Source organism: Nomascus leucogenys, chromosome 22a (assembly GCF_006542625.1).
Source record: "Nomascus leucogenys isolate Asia chromosome 22a, Asia_NLE_v1, whole genome shotgun sequence".
In the NCBI taxonomy this organism is placed as follows: Eukaryota; Metazoa; Chordata; class Mammalia; order Primates; family Hylobatidae; genus Nomascus; species Nomascus leucogenys.
The window spans coordinates 119,478,355-119,494,360 of record NC_044402.1 but is presented as its reverse complement, the minus strand read 5'-3'; the positions used below and the strand labels follow the sequence as shown (position 1 = coordinate 119,494,360).

The window sequence follows — 16,006 nt, the reverse complement described above, 5'->3', positions numbered from 1 at the left end:
ATATTTATTGATTTATTTATTTCCCATGAGTTTCCTGAGATTCCATATGATTTTGTCTTTGAAATCTAAGAACATGACAAAAAAAGAAATAAAAAAAGTACTGGCCATGTTATGTAATATAATTCTCAAATATTTCATCTTAGAATTTCTAAAGCACTTGACAATTGATATCCACAGCCTCTATGAAATTGACGTTGCTATGATATTCTTATAGTTGCTGCAAATGAGAGGGAAAAGAAACACGTTTTGGGGGGTAAAAATTTAAAATAACCCACAAATCCTAAGACTAAATTTCCTGGGTAAGTTACACCTACAAACTGAAAGAAAATGAAACATAGTGGTTTCCTGGGCACTTCATCTTTCCCAATCTGTTACTGAAGAGATTTTAAGAGGATCAGAATCAGCTCCAGTATAGAAATTAGGCCAAAGAGCTTCTATAAAAGAGACATTACCAATTGTGGGATGAAATCTATCATTCAAATTACAGAAGGAAACCTCACCCAACCCATAGTCCAGAAAAGCTCCAACTTTACTGGGTCTTAGTACTGGTGTTAAAAACTGGATTCTCCTAGGACCAATCCAACATAATTGCCTCCAATATATCACCCATTTACCCAGACATCACCCTGAACCAATGGCTGATTCTGCCAATTCCTGGAAGGACAGTCTTGACAAACCCCCAAAATCCATTTAGACCTGTTTCCCATTTCTACCTCCCAGGAACACCTGCCAGTGTGTTCTAATTTTGAACAGTTGATCGTCTGCAAACTGCAGTGAATACGCCTGTTTTCCTGGAAGGAAAATATACTGCTGGTAGGACTCCAAAATAACACATCCCTACTTAGAGGATGATTTGTTAATATTTACAAAAGTACAAGCAAATTTATAAACAAAGCATGAGACATCCACATAATGAAATACTATGTCACCTTAAAAAGGAATGAAGAAATTCCTTGTGTACTAATACAGAAAGATATTCAAGATAGATCATTATGTGAAAAAGAATATCTTTTGCCTAAGAAAGGGGGTCTAAAATAAGAATAGATAGTATTTGTATTTGCTTTTATAGAAAAATACTGGATGGATACATAAGAAAGTGATTACTTTCTTATGATTAAGTGATGTTAAAGTGATTACTGGACCGGGCATGGTGACTCACCCCTATAATCCCAGCACTTTGGGAGGCCAAGGCAGGAGGATCACTTGAGCTAAGGAGTTTGAGATCAGCCTTGGCAACATGGCAAAACCCTGTCTCTACAAAAAAAAAAAAAAAAAAAATTCGCTGGGCATGGCAGTGTGTGCCTGTGATCCCAGCTACTCGGAGGCTGAGGTGGGAGAATTGCTTGAAGTCAAAGCTGCATTGAGCCATGACTGTACCCACTGCACTCCAGCCTAGGTGACAGAGTGAGACTCTGTCTCTAAATAAATAAATATAAAGTGATTACCATGGGAGGGTCAGGGGAGCAGCGGAGGGGGGTCAGACTGCTTAATGTGTATCATGTTCTATTGTTTGAGTTTTGAACTATGATAATGTATTACCTATTCAAACTTTTAAAATCTAAAGGTACAAAAAGAAATGTTTTCTGAAACAGTAAGTCATCTGAGATTGACCAGATAGTTCTAGAAGGCAGAGAAACCTTGCTGAGCCTCTGAATTCATGTAAATACTCCTTAGATTTATAAGTGCCCCAGCCATATCGTTTTCCTATGAGTGAGTTTTGTTTTTTTTTCTTAAAGGTTGCTTTTTAAAAAATACTTTACATACACATCTATTTTCCTCTATTAAATTCCCTAGGAGGGCCGGGTGCAGTGGCTCATGCCTGTAATCCCAGCACTTCGGGAGGCTGAGGCAGGCAAATCACAAGGTCAGGAGACCAACCTGGCCAACATGGTGAAACGCCGTCTCTACTAAAAATACGAAAAATTAGCTAGGCATGTTGGCGGGCACCTGTAATCCCAGCTACTCGGGAGGCTGAGGCAGGAGAATCGCTTGAACACGGGAGGTGGAGGTTGCAGTGAGCCAAGATCATGCCACTGCACTCCAGCCTGGGTGACAATGTGAGACTCCATTTCAAAAAAAAAAAAAAAAAAAAAAAATTCCCTAGGAGACCTGTCCTAAAAGTAGGCTTAATTTGTTTCCAGTTTAAGACATTAACAATAATAATTGCACGTGTTTCCATAGAGCTGACCATAAACCAGACACTGTTCCAAGCATTTTACTTATATTAGCTCATTCAATCCTCACTACAGCTGTTTGGGGTAGGTTTAATATTACCACAATTTTGCCGATGAGGAAACTGAGGCCCAAAGAAGTTGCTGAAGGTCACTTTATCAGTAAGTAGCAGAGTCAGGATTCAAACTCCAAACACCTGGCTGGAGGCCATGCTCTGAACCACTTGCTCCACGGATCCCTGAGAAAACAACTATGTCCTTCTAGCTGGAAACAAACGTAGGCCTTTGAAAAGCGTGTACTATTTTAAAACCACAATACTATGCAATAACAACCCAGGATTCCTCAACTGTGGCACTGTTAATACTCGGAGTGGATAATTCTATGTTGTAGCCGACAGTCGTGTGCGTTGCCGGGTGCCTAGCAGCATTCCTGGCCTCTCCCCACAAGTACCGCACCCCTCTGAGTTGTGGCTACCACAGATGTCTCTAGACATTTCCAAAATGTCCCCTGGGGGACGAAATCACCATAGATTGAGAACTACTGCAGTAAGTCCAGCCTCTTAATATGTCTCTTAATTCTTTAATTTTAGAAGACCTGTTTAAAACAAATATATACCATTTTGAAGAAATATGTATCTAAAGTTTGGTTTCTTATCCTTATGTTAAGTTGAAGTAAACTTACATATAACATTTTAATAAAAATCTCAACAGCAGTTATCTCAATGGTGGTAAACAGTGCTTTACAACTTACTTTCTTCTCTATACTGTGATTTATTTTTCAAAATTTTTTGCCACGTTCTTGAAATCAGGGGAAAAAGTTATATTTTAAAAGTAGATAAATAATACCAGCTTCTTTCCTGGAATCCAAAGCCTCTGAGCCCACTTCCTGGCTGTCAGTATGGAGGTTTCTGGGACATTTCTCCTTTTAGCTAAGCCATGCGTTCTTCCTTCATGCTCCTCAGTTAGTTTAGTTAGTGGAACTTAACAAGGATCTACTTATGTAAGAAGTTATTTTAGAAAGACAGCCGGATACTTGCTGAGAGATGTATGCTGTGTCTGTGATCCTACCATTAGATCGTAACCTGAGCCAGTTGGAAAGTCCCAGCATTCTCAGATGGGTCCTGTCTAAGAGCCACTTTGCAGAACAAAGATCATCTTTCAGGATGAATGGGAGGGTTAGCCCCCATCTGACGAAACTCCAAAGCGGGAGAATGTTGAATTCATTCAACATTCATTTATGAATCTCATGTCCTGTTCCTCCTATACTGTTCAAGGGGCTAGGGATACAGCAGTAAGCACAGCATAAAAGACCATTCTTAAAGAGTTTTTATCCTAGTGCATGGGCCAGACAGTTGAGAATTTGATTACATATGTTCCTAAACGGTTTTCTAATTATTTTGTGGATGTCTTGTCTCTTCAACTAAATTGAAAATCCTCAAGGGTGGAAACCATGTCACACTTCTTTATGACATCCCAAATTGTTGGGCACACTGCTAAGCACATTAGTAAGACACTCAGTACATACTTAACAGTTGTCAATGAATCCAGCAGAAAGAAACATGTTGCAGACAATGCAAAGAACATGAGAGAGACAGAGACAGATATAGAAAGGGGGTGGGGAAGAGGGTACGTAGGAAACTGGTTAACAGTAGCTCCTCTGGAGTTTTAAGAACCTGGAAGAACAATCTGAAAGGAAATTAAGAAAATAATTCCATTTAGAATAACCTCTGTTGTGGACTGAATGTCTGCACTCCCCTCAAATTCTTTTTTTTTTTTTTTTTTTTTTTTTTTTTGAGACGGAGTCTTGCTCTTTCACCCAGGCTGGAGTGCAGTGGCGCGATCTCGGCTCACTGCAAGCTCCACCTCCCAGGTTCATGCCATTCTCCTGCCTCAGCCTCTCCGAGTAGCTGGGACTACAGGCGCCCGCCACCACGCCCGGCCAATTTTTTGTATTTTTAGTAGAGACGGGGTTTCACCGTGGTCTCGATCTCCTGACCTCGTGATCCGCCCGCCTCGGCCTCCCAAAGTGCTGGGATTACAAGCGTGAGCCACCGCGCCCGGCCACTCCCCTCAAATTCTTATGTTGAAACCCTAAACCCCGTGTTGCTGTATTTGTTGATGGGGCCTTTAAGGAAGTAATTAAGGTTAAATGGGGTCATAAGGGTGGGGCCCTGATCTGATAGAATTAGTGTCTTCATAATAGGAGACATCAGAGAGCTTGCCCTCTAGGGCACAGGGAGAAGGCAGCCAACTACAAGCCAGGAAGACAGCCCTCATCAGAAACCAACCACTGGCACCCTGATCTCTGACTTCTAGCCTACAGAACTGTGAGAAAATAAATTTGTTGTTTAAGCCATCCAGTGTGTGGTATTTTATTATGGCAGCCCAAACAGACTAATAGATAGTATCCAAAAGATAAAATACCTAGGAATACATTTAACCAAGGAGGTGAAACATTTGAACACTGAAAACTACTAGACACTGCTGAAGGAAATTAAAGACCTAAATAAGTGGAAAGTCATCCATGTTCATGGATTAGGAGACTTAATATTGTTAAAATGGCAGTACTCCCCAAGGCAAACTACAAATTCAATGCATTCCCTATCAAAATTCCATAGCCTTTTTGCAGAAATGGAAAACCTGATCCTAAAATTAATATGGAACTGCAAGGGGCCCTAAATAGCCAAAACAATATTAAAAAAGAAAACAATGTTGGAACATTCCCGTTTTCTGATTTCAAAACTTACTACAAAGCTACAGTAATCAAAACAGTATGTTACTGGCATAAGTGTAGACATATAGACCAATGGAATACAACTGAGAATTCAGAAATACACTGGAACATCTACAGTCAACTGATTTTTGACAAGGGTGCACAGACCATTCAGTGGAGAAAGAAAGTCTCTTTAACAAATGGTACTGGGACCACTGGATAACTAAATGCAAAAGAACAAAGCTGGACCCCTACCTCACTCCATATACAAAAATTAATTCAAAATGGATCAACAATCTAAAGAGAAGAACTAAAACTATAAAACTCTTTGAATAAAATATAAGGGTAAGTCTTCATGACCCTGGATATGTCAATGAATTCTTAGATTTGATAACAAAGGCATGAGCAATTTTTTTTAAATAGATAAATAGTTCTTCATAAAAATTAAAAACTTTTGGCCAGGCATGGTGGCTCACACCTGTAATCCCAGCACTTTGGGAGGCCGAGGTGGGCAGATTATCTGAAGTCAGGAATTCAAGACTAGCCTGGCCAAAATGGTGAAACCCCGTCTCTACTAAAAATACAAAAATTAGGCAGGTGTGGTGGCGCATGCTTGTAGTCCCAGCTACTCAGGAGGCTGAGACAGGAGAATCACTTGAACCCAGGAGGTGGAGGCTGCAGTGAGCTGAGATAGCACCACTACACTCCAGCCTGAGTGACAGAGTAAAACTCCCATCTAAAAAAAAAAAAGAATGGCGAGGCACAGTGGTTCACACCTGTAATCCCAGCACTTTGGGAGGCCAAAGTGGACTGATCACAACATCAAGAGATCAAGAGCATCCTGGCCAACATGGTGAAACCCTTTCTCTACTAAAAATACAAAAATTAGCTGGGTGTGGTGGCGTGTGCCTGTAGTCCCAACTACCTGGGAGGCTGAAGCAGGAGAATCACTTGAACCTGGAAGGCAGAGGTTGCAGTGCCAAGATCGCACTACTGCACTCCAGCCTGGCAATAGAACAAGACTCGGTCTCAAAAAAAAAAATTTAAAACTTTTATGCATCGAAGGACATTATTAAGAATGTGAAAAGACAACTTATAGAACGAGAGAAAATATTTGTAAATCATATATCTGATAAGGGTTTAATATCCAGAGTATACAAAGAACTGTTACAACCCAACAACAAAAAGGCACATTCAGTTTAAAAATAAGCAAAGAATGGCTGGGCGTGGTGGCTCACGCCCATTATACCAGCACTTTGGGAGGCCAAGGCAGGGCAGATCACTCGAGTCCAGGAGTTTGAGACCAGCAATTCAAGACCAGCCTGGCCAATATGGCAAAACCCTGTCTCTACTAAAAATACAAAAATTAGCCAGGCGTGATGGTGCACACTTGTAGTCCCAGCTACTTGGGAGGCTGAGGCATGAGAATCACTTTAACCCAAGAGGCAGAGGTTGCAGTGAGCCGAGATCACACCACTGCACTCCAGCCTGAGTGACAGAATGAGACTATGCCTCAAAATAAATAAATAAATAAATAAATAAAATAAGCAAAGAGCTTGAATAGACATTTCTCCAATGAAGATATGCAAATGGCCTATAATCACATGAAAAGATGTTCAACATCATTTGTCATTAAGGAAATGCAAACCAAAGCCACTGTTAACCACTAGAACAGCTTAAAAAGAGAGAAAAAAAGAAAATAACAGTCCTAGATCCTAGATGAGGGAGCAGAGGCTGGTTTATTCTTATTTGTTTGCCCTCTGAAGAAAACATCGGCTGTCTCTCTTTTCTACGGGAAATGGAGTACTATTTTTCTCCCAGCAACAAACTGGTAGTAAGCAACCTTCTGGAAGAGTAAACAGAAATGTGAGTGCTTCCTCACCTTTGACAAGCTGCTAGAACAACGTTCCAAAAAGCAGCAGAAACTCATGCATCCTGAGAATCAAAGCTCTTTGAATGAGCAAGAAATAGTAAAGACCTTATAGGAAGTAAATAATTAATTAGCAGATGGAAAAAGCATGGGGTAACAACCCAAGTAGTTCTGTTTCTTCACATCTTAACCTAGTCTTTTTTTTTTTTTAATTTTCTTTTTAATTCTCAGCAAGGCAAGTTACTTCTATAGAAGGGTGCACCCTTACAGATGGAGCAATGGTGAGCACACACTTGGACAAGGGAGGGGAAGGGGTTCTTCCTTCCCCTCCTGACAAACGTGGCCCCTGCTGCTGTGTCATTCCCCTATTGGCTAGGGCTAGGCCTCAGAGGCTAAACTAATTCCGATTGTTCTTAGCCTAGTCTTAAATAAGAGGAAACAAATAAGTGAACAAATGTCATTAAAGCAACTAGTTGATTATTTGGGGAGAAAGTATCGTTAGAACCCACATCCGTGGTCATTGCTGGCCTAAAAAGTGCCTTAAATAGGAATTAGAAAAAAAGAAAAAAAGCCTGCTCGGGTCAGATGCAGCTGCAGCCCCAGCCACAGCCCAGGGCCTGGCAAGCCAAAGGCAGGCTCCATTCCTGCTCCTCATGTGACCCCTCAGTCAGGCACCTGCCTTGTGGACCTCACACCATACACAGAAACTAATCCCAGGTGGGATAAAGATTTTAAAAGAAACTACAAAAAGATAAGAAGAAAATATGTATGAATACACCATTCAAAAACTTGTTAGAAAAATAGACGTAAAAACAGAAATAGGGAATTTACAAAAAAAGAAATATAAATAGTAAATCTATGCAGAAAATAGGTTCAATCTTACAAATAAGAACATGCAGAATATATATCATGAAGATATACCATTTTCAACTATGATATTTGCAGAGACTGTTTTTGCAAATATCATAGTTGAAAATGGTATGTCTTTGTGACATGTATTCTGCATGTACTTATCTGCAAAAAATAATTGTTTTTGTTTTTTGGGCTTTTTTTTTTGAGATGGAGTCTCACTCTGTTGCTCAGGCTGGAGTGCAGTGGCACCATCTCAGCTCACTGCAACCTCCACTTCCAGGGTTCAAGCGATTCTCCTGCCTCAGCCTCCTGAGTAGCTGGGATTACAGGCATGCACCACCATGTGACTGGCTAATTTTTTTGTATTTTAATAGAGACAGGGTTTCACCAGGCTGGTCTCGAACTCCTGACCTCACATGATCCCCTCACCTCGGCCTCCCAAAGTGCTGAGATTACAAGCAACGTGAGCCACCACGTGTGGCCCTGTTTTTGTTTTTTGGAATGCCCTTTATCATGCAAAACTATTCCCTTTGTAACTTTTCTGGAAGACAATTTGGCAGGTGCTACATATCAAAGATCTGAACAAAATCCTTTATCACAATGGTTCCATTTTAGGAGTTTTATTCTAAGAAAATAATTGAGAATGTACAGAAACATTTAGTGCTAGATATATTAATGTTAATCAAAGCTTTATACATAAAAAATCTAAATGTATACAAACAGAGTTCAGTAAATTCTGATGTAGCCATCCAATGAAATGCTTTTCAGCCATTAAAAATTGTTATATAAGTGTGTTTATTGAAAAATATATTCATATTTATTTTTCTGTAAAATGGCAAGTTACAAAAGAGAGCATACAGTAAGCTTTTATTTTAAAAACATATATATGTAGATGACATATGGGGAAAACAGACAATGCCTGTCTGCCTATAACAGCATCATGGGTGTATTTACGTAGTCATTTCACAAACGCTTATTAAGAACCTATGGGTATAAGGCATTGTGCTATGTGATGGGTGTTGGGAATATGGAAGATTTAAATTTTCTTCTTTTTGTTTCTTTATATTTTCTCATTTCTCTAAAATATGCATATACTACTTCTGCAAGTTATTTCAATTCTAAATGGCATTTTCTATTAAATGTGGTATGTAGCCACAAAATTAGCACGTAATTGTAACTCATATTTGTGTGATTTTTTTAAAGGTAATTTTTATAGGAAAAGAAAGTGCTTGTCTCATGGTCATGTGTTTTTATTTATTTATTTATTTATTTTTATTTTTTTGTGAGCCACCACACAAAATAACACTGGCTGACTTGGAGTGTCTTATCTTTATTTCTTCTACCAAGCTGCATGACTTTGCCATGGCACCCTTAAGACCTTCCATATAAACAAAGGCTTGGACTCAGCCTTCCCTGAGCCTTGAAGACTGATTGCCCTGTGATCCTCCTGGAACACTGAAGAATGGGAGGCCCCTCCCACTCCTCACCGGCCTCCCCATCTTCCTCAGAGGTGTCCCAAGACAGCTTCTCATCACCTCTCAGGTTCTGAGATACGGACTTTCTGCCTTGTCCTCTCTCAGAAAAGAGTTGCAGAATATAAAACCCCTTGGCTGCGGTCTAGCAGGAGTTTCTCAGCAATGGGGGTAGCCCACAACTTGCATTGCAGTCACCTGTCTCCTTATGTTTTGGAAAGATCTTACCCCCCTCAAGATGAACAGGACTAGGGCAGAAACCCAAGTCCCTCCTTCTCTGAGGAGGACCAGAGGCTTTATGCACTGGTCAAGGTGTGCTGGGGACGTGATGGCAATCACAGTTGTCCAACTTGTTCAGCCTTTTCCGACACTGGGCACAAGTCATTGGGGCACCGAGAAATACCCGTGGGTATTGTCAAAAAATTAATTTAACTGGATTTGGAAGAAACTCTCAGATTGGACAGTGGACTCATGTAATTTTGTGGATATATTAAGGATTCTCAAGAAACAAAAAAAGAAAGAAACAATAGGATGTATGTATATAGGGAGAGATTTATTTTACAGAATTGGCTCACATGATCATGGAGGTTGGTGTTAGGTTAGCCGAGAGAAAGGAAAAATAGACCCAAAGTCAGGCAAGCAAGTTTTTGTTAACCTGCCGGCTGCCCCCTTAACAGTCAGAGAGGAAGCAGCCCCAAGCTTACAGAATGAGGGGTTTATATTGGGGAGGGGAGTTTGAGGCAGTTCTTTGGTATGGCCGCATCCTGAGGCTGTTTGCTGGTTAATTTTGCCACATATCACCTTGTGACATTTATGGTAGCAGCTAGATGAACAGGAACTTACAGGAGGGTGTAGGTAAAGTTTGTTTAGGCTTCCCATGACCTCCCCCTGTGCAGTCTGGATGGTTTGTAATTGGGGTTTGCTTATCACAGCAATGTCTGATAAGTGAAGTTTGCTGGCTTCACTGCAGCGCCTAGATAAGGGCTTAGAAATGTAAAGAGGCTTGGGGGAAGGGTGGGCAGCACGGAGAAGAGTTGCAGAGCATTAGGGCGAGGGGTGGGCAGCACCAAGAAACTTTTTGGGGCAGTTTGTCCCTAACAGTTGGCAAGTATAAAATCTGCAGCACAGGCTGGCTGGAAATTCCAACAGAGGTCAATAATCCAATCTTGAATCTGAAGGTGGTCTGGAGGCAGATTCATTCCCCTTCTAGGGACTTCAGTCTTTTCGCATAAGGCCTTCTACTGCTTGAACAAGGCCCACCTACATTACGGAGGGTAATCTGCTTTACTCAAAGTCTACCAATTTCATGGGTTGGTTTGTTTGTTTTTTGAGATCGAGTCTCGCTCTGTCACCCAGGCTGGACTGCAGTGGCACAATCTCAGCTCACTACAATTTCTGCCTCCTGGGTTCAAGCAATTCTCATCTCTCAGCCTCCCAAATATCTGGGATTACAGGCATATGCCACCACGTCCAGCTAATTTTTGTGTTTTTAGTAGAGACAGGGTTTCACCATGTTGCCCAGGCTGGTCTCGAACTCCTAGACTCAAGTGATCCATCCGCCTCAGCCTCCCAAAGTGCTGGGATTACAGGCTTGAGCCACTGCGCCTGGCCTAGGCTTGCTAAATGCTTTAAGGTTCTAAACTGCCTTTTGGGTTTTGAGAACTATTTGACTTGCCTACTTCACAATTGGTAAGTGGGACATATGGAATTAACCACACCCTTAATTATGCTGGAAGGATTCAAACCTTGGCTACACCTAGCACACAAAACAATTTACCAGGTTTTACATTAAAGTTAAAATTGCCAGGAGTTACCATTATAACATGTAATTGAAACCACTGAAAATAGATTTATATGCAAGGTGTGTAAGAACAATAAAATGTATTTTTAATAAAAGATTATAAGAAGGCTGGGCATGGTAACCCATGCCTGTAATCCCAGAACTTTGAGAGGCCAAGGCAGGTGGATTACCTGAGGTCAGGAGCTCGAGACTAGCCTGGCCAACATGGTGAAACCCCATCTGTACTAGAAATACAAAAAAATTAGCCAAGCATGGTGGTACATGCCTATAATCCCAGCTACTCGGGAGGCTGAGGCATGAGAATTGCTTGAACCTGGGGGGCAGAGGTTACAGTGAGCTGAGATCACACTACTGCACTCCAGCCTGGGCGACAGAGTGAGACTCTGTCTCAAAAAAAAAAAAAAAAAAAAAGATTATAAGAAGGCATGAAAATGTAAATTCTTGCCTAGGGTTAAAAGATTGTTTTAAATTAGATAAGATAAAGCTAAAAATTCAAACAAGTAGTGAAAGGATTATAAAAATTAATCTTGCAAAATTCTGTGTGTGAACATATTGACTAAATTCCAAAGGGTATTATATGCTTTTTCTGTAAATTGAGCATTGAAATAAAAGCACAAGATACTCTTAAGGCACTAATCTGCTCTTTAGCAAAATTTGTGAAGGGTTATAAAAGGTTTTTTGCTTTTAGGTTTCTGAGTCATCATTTTGGCAAAATAAATAATTTATGATAATCTGGAATTCTATTTCATAACATCAGGTGTTCTAAACCGCTAACATATTTAACAGCCTTCCCAATATCAAATTTCAGTTTCAAAATTGTCTTTCCTGATGCATGGCTTTTTGGATGGTTCAGAGGGTCTCTGGAAAAGGTAAACAGGATAATTTGTCATGTTTAGAGATTGCCAAAATGGTGTTCGATCTTCTTTAGGTTATATCTTGGTGAATAATGCTGATATATGTTCCAAAATTGTATGGGATCTCTAAAATTCTGATGTCTGAGTATATGCTGCCAATCATAATTAAGGCCAGGCACAATGGCTCCTGCCTGTAATCCCTGCACCTTGGGAGGCAAGGCAGGTGGGTCACCTGAGATCAGGAGTTCAAAACCTGCCTGGCCAACATGGTGAAACCCCATCTCTACAAACAATACAAAACATTAGCCAGGCGTGGTGTTGGGCGCCTGTAATCCCAGCTACTCGGGAGGCTGAGGCAGGAGAATCGCTTGAACCTGGGAGGCAGAGGGAGGTTGCAGTGAGCCGAGATCATGCCATTGCACTCCAGCCTGGGCAACAAGAGCAAAACTCCGTCTCAAAAAAACATTATAATTAAGGTTGTTATGTTAAGTTATTGTACACCAGAGATAACCAGACTTCTTTGTCAATTGTGTTTCTAACTGTAACTACCCTGGGAATTGTGTTATTCACAGACAATTGTCTCGTTTTACTCCTTTTCAAAAGACGGTTTATAGTAATCTATAGGACTTTGACAGGTGTTCTCAAATGCAGGTTTCTGATAACTTTGGATATTGCGACATTGGAATAAAGGAAGAGCTGAAATGTTCACAAATATCAAGCAAAACAAGAGCTAACTGAAAGAACTCAGGAAACTGAAGCAAGTCTTTTTGACTTTTGCTTGTAATATTGCTGATCCTTGTTTTTTTTTTCAGAGTCAAGGAAACTTATTTTGAATTATTTACAGCCTTAATAATTGAGTAAGCTATATGCCTGTGAACAAAATTTGGAGCATGTTTGCTTCTCTCTGCCAGGTTCCTCTAGAATTTGGAAACTATCTGTGAGTATTTTTTTTTTTTTTTTGAGACAGAGTCTTGCTCTGTTGCCCAGGCTGGAGTGCAGTGGTGTGATCTCGGCTCACTACAACCTCTGCCTCCCGGGTTCAAGCGATTCTCCTGCCTCAGCTTCCCAAGTAGCTGGAACTACAGGTGTGTACCACCACGCCTGGCTAATTTTTGTATTTTTAGTAGAGAAAGTGTTTCACCATGTTGGCCAGGCTCGTCTCAAACTCCTGACCTCAGGTGATCCATCCACCTCAGCCCCCCAAAGTGCTGGGATTACAGGCGTGAGCCACTGCACCCAGCAGAGCTTTCTTAACTTATGGCAATATAGTTGTTTGCATCAGTGCAATAAGAATCCATTTTTCTTTTGCAACAGGACGCAATTGGAGAAACTGTTGTTTTACCAAGGCTTTGACTGGAAAGTTATGCTTCCCTTTAAGGAGTCAAGCTTGACTTGCTAAGCCAATAAAAGCCCCTTTTGGAAAAGAAACTGGCCTTATACCCTCAACTACATAGTCCCTGTACAGGGTTCCTGACCTGTGGTCAGTAAAGAATGTCACTTTCTAACAGGCCCAGGAGCTCCAAGTTTATCTTGGGACCTTAAAGGAGAGGATCACCCAACTCACAGGTATTTGAGGATACAAACCCATGGCTGGGCTCAGCTTTAAAAGGTCTTATCTGAGCTTCCTTGTGGAATAGAGTTCCATCAAAGCCAATCTAAAAGGCCTATGTAGAAATAATTATTCTTGCTATACTTTATGCAAATAATCAGGCCAAGTATAAGACTGAAGTCTACTTTGCAAACAACTCAGTCCTATAATGATTTTTTTTAACAAAAATGAGGACTGGAGAGAGAGAAATTATGTTTCAAAACTTATCACACATTTGTAATTAAATTCTAAACTCATTCATCGTTTTTAAGTTTTTGCCTACATTTTAGACTAACCCTGCCTGTTCCTGTGAACCAACCAGCAATCTTTGGCTGCAGCTCAGATGGAGCCAGTAAAAATCTGGGTCAATATTCTGGTTCTGAGCAATTATCCTGCAAATCCTGTCAGGTGATAGGAATAAGTAGGATGCCCATCACTCGGAGGTTTCCTTTTTGGGAAAGGAGGACCAAGGGAGCTAACCAAAACCAAGCACCATGCACCCAAGTCTTAGCAAGCATAACTATAGCCACCAGTTATCTGGGTGTGTCACAAGACGTCCTTTTCTCTCCCTTGTTGGAGGAGGACTCAATTCCACAGTTTCACCTTAGCATTTGGCTTATGATAAGGAGTCCATGCAACACCCCTGAGACACAATTTTGTCCCAAACTCAATTCCAAGCTTCGGGTCAAAGCTCTACGAAAGAAAACTGGATCTACAGGATCCAGAGGCAGACAATAACAGAGGTTAAAAGGCACAGCACAGGTGAGCATGGCTAATTCCCTCTGATTAAGCCAAGCCTCTCATTTTATGGATAAAGGTCATGCTAGTATCCATGGCATAAATGAGGTCTAGGGAACTCCAAGGCTACTGACACTAGTGGGAATAGAGACATAGGTGAGAGTGGATAATTCCTATTCTCTAGGCCCTCCCTGCTTCATGGGTGCAGGCCGCTTTGACACCCACAGGTGGCACCCTGTCGCAGCTGTCAGGATTCGGGGATGCAAGGATGGAAGAGGGAAAGAGAGTGCTCTTCCTTCTCTCCTTCATGCACCCCAGATATTTGCTAGAAATAGAAGGGAACCAGGGATGCCTGCTCCTCTCTTTCTAGATGAGTAGCCATTCGTCTTCAGTCTGTACCCTTTCAAATGCATCCTGAACCCCCGGGACCCCTTTGAAAAAGCGCCTTCTTTTTTCTTTTCTCCTCCTCTGTCCTCTCTTCACTAATAGGTAATTGTGGCTCTGTACTACAGGACACTCCCCTCAGATGCATCCTCCAAACTGGGAAAAGCTAATTTCCCAAAACCTTAAACTGGCTGGTTCAGGATTGGGCTCAGGGGAAGGGAACCCAAAAGCCCAACATGCCTGCAAAAGGGTAAAGTTCTTTTTAACCAGTCAGGATTTTGGCCTCCCACTCCTTGGGCAAACTGGTAAAAGGCCATGGGATTTTTGAGCTGACCTTACCCGCCCTTTTCTCATTTTGATACATGTTTTCTAATAACCTGGTTTGTCTCTCCTCACCTTCAGGCTATCAAACTCCAAATGGTCATGCAACCAGGGCCTCTGACAATGGCCCATTCTGCCGGGGACCCTTAGGCCTCTGAGGGAGATATGACTGCCATTTTCCCAAAACAATGACCCCTGTCAGCAGGAAGCAGTTAAGATCAATCTTCATCCTCATCCCAATCCTTATTCTAAAGGCAGTTAGAGGTACTTCTTTAGAGTGGGGAATGAGACAGCCAAGTAAAAAGAGGTCCCTGGAGAAACTCCGACTGGTCCGCCCACTGGGGTGGAGCCTCGGGAGGTTTACCCGTTTGCAGGGGGCGGAGCTTGTCCTCTCCTGTTCCAGGGTGGTAACCTGGGGATTCAATCTGTGAGATGGGGGCCTGTTAACAGGCACCTCTCTAGCTTTGCAGAATTTTTTTCCTTTTCACCCAGTAAATTCCATTTTTCTCACCCTTCTATGTGTCCGCGAGCCTAATCTTTCCTGGTTGTGTGACAAGGACCCCATTTTTAATTGAACTAAGGGGAAAGTCCTACAACAGCCTGGCCAACATGGCAAAACTCTGTCTCTACTAAAATACAAAAAATTAGCCAGGCATGATGGCGCACACCTATAATCCCAGCTACTTGGGAGTCTGAGGCATGAGAATTGCTTGAACCCCGGGGGTGGAGGTTGCAGTGGGCCGAGATGGCGCAACTGCGCTCCAGCCTGGGTGAAAAAGTGAGAATATGTCTCAAAAAAAAAAAAAAAAGAAAGAAACTTGGTGAAAATGTGAAACAAAAGGTTTATGGAAATCTTGTGCGGTTTAAAAGATGACAAATTTGATAAATGTATTTATGAAGTTTTATTAAAATTAGTTTTAATATGATAATATACTAATACAAAAGTAAAATATTTCTCTTTTGGATAAAATTTTCTGTAGTGTTAATAAGACAGTAAAATATTTTTGTTCACTTTTTACATAAACTGCAAAAAGAAAAAAGAGGGAGGAAAGAAGAGACAGATTCTGTCTCATGCTGTCTTATGTCTTTTGATTGTTTGGAAAACTGAGTCTCCTTTATCAAAGAGTACAGGTTTTTGTTTTTAAGAATCTTTTAGGCCAGGTGGGATGGTTCATGCCTCTAATCCCAGCAATTTGGGAGGCCAAGGTGGGTGGATCACCTGAGGTCAGGAGTTCAAGACCA

General features: G+C 41.3%; 1 protein-coding gene across 1 annotated transcript in view; it reads right to left on the bottom strand.

Annotated features, from left to right (window-relative positions):
• The window catches only part of LOC100606147 (sterol 26-hydroxylase, mitochondrial), a 35,040-nt gene that overhangs the window by 6,258 nt on the left and 12,776 nt on the right, over positions 1-16,006 (bottom strand). The window lies entirely within an intron of this gene.